Raw genomic sequence first — 1544 nt, forward strand, 5'->3', positions numbered from 1 at the left:
CACACACACACACACACACACACACACACACACACACACACACACACGTGTCTTTGCTATTTTCTTTTTTTATTATATTAAATTTAACTATTTTTGTAGCAGTCTTAAATTCGCCACAGAGCTTTTGTTATGTTTCCTGGCTTCAAATTTGTTCTGCAAAGAGAGACATGGTGTCTCATAACAGAGGGTTTACCTAGTTTGAACACCAGACTTCTACAATAATAATCTCAGTACGGAGTACTTGAAAAACCGACCTCAAAAGTCATTCATATCCTAGTTTGTCACCCTTACAGGTGAAGTGTTTTCTTCAAATTTAAATGGCACCACTACTGAGGTACCCTCTTTCGCTTCATAAACCATCAAAATCGGTTCACATATGCAGCCGGAGTTATCGCGTAACGTACGTACAAAAAGTGCAGTCGAATTGAGAACCTCCTCCTTTTTTGAAGTCGGTTAAAAATGATATACTATATTTTATGTACCTACTTACATTTAAGTTTCACGGTGGAAGAGAATAAATACATTACCTGGACCTGTAAAGGGCCCGAAAGGTCGGTTTGTTTGAAAAAACAAATATACGCGATTTAAATCCGGAAAAATAGTTTCATTTTCTAAAAATAAATAAATAAATAAAATAATACAGCTCCTTGTAAAAGTGTTCGTTCGCTAGGTGTCACCAGTTGTGTGACCTTGTCTCGCCCTTGCGTACGAAGAAGGTATGTGTGGGAAAGGGATGGAATAGAGAAGAAAATATTGAGACAATCAAACCATTTCTAATACAATTCAAAGATGAAAGTGTCTAAATTTCGCGAGGTAAATTCAAACAACATTTCGGTGCAACCAAGTACTCGTAATATAGTCAAGGGTGTTAGCATTTTATAAATAATTCTATACAGATTGTGGCTGCGAAAATGGTTACCTTCTGAGACATTTCTTTCTTTACTATATAATATTTGCGCAGCTGTTGGTTCTGCACAGTTTGATATGGTCTTTAATGAACCGTCCCCGCTTGATTTATTTCTGTTCCTCTTGATTGGTTCTCGTTTGCGAAATCGATTATTCAATTCCCCAGGCTTGTTGCTGGTTAAACTAGACAAATAGTTTCGTCAGAAGGTTAAAGGTTGATTAATAGGGTCGTATATTATTTGGTCCAATGGATAATATTAGAGATCCGTGCAAATCAAAATAGTTTGTATTGGACAACCAAAACAATCAACTCAACTATTTCTGTCGTTTTCCGTGTTTGAAGGAGTCTATACAGGCGTCACTTCAATAAAATGATTTACTTTATCAACAGACCACAAAGCTTACACAATGCGATTTGAGGGATTCAGAGTCTTTGAAGACCCTGGGTATACGTACCAATAAAAGTTTTTGTTTGCGTAACATCCGACCCTTTGCTTTTGAAAGATAATGAATGATCACAGGTTTATATTAGGGGTTAAAGTATGAAATTGCCGTTTTATTGCAATAGGTTCTTTGAATTTTCATAGAATATTCATGGTTTGAGGTTTTCGAATGAAACTTTTTTCAAATGGTTTCTG

The 1544-nt window shown here is 36.0% G+C and overlaps 1 protein-coding gene across 1 annotated transcript in view; it reads right to left on the reverse strand.

The window, feature by feature from the left end:
- Nucleotides 1-1544, reverse strand: part of LOC113232290 (potassium voltage-gated channel subfamily C member 4-like) — a 520425-nt gene that overhangs the window by 194536 nt on the left and 324345 nt on the right. The window lies entirely within an intron of this gene.

Source organism: Hyposmocoma kahamanoa, unplaced genomic scaffold (genome assembly GCF_003589595.1).
Source record: "Hyposmocoma kahamanoa isolate Upper Pololo Valley unplaced genomic scaffold, ASM358959v1 68, whole genome shotgun sequence".
Taxonomy (NCBI): domain Eukaryota; kingdom Metazoa; phylum Arthropoda; class Insecta; order Lepidoptera; family Cosmopterigidae; genus Hyposmocoma; species Hyposmocoma kahamanoa.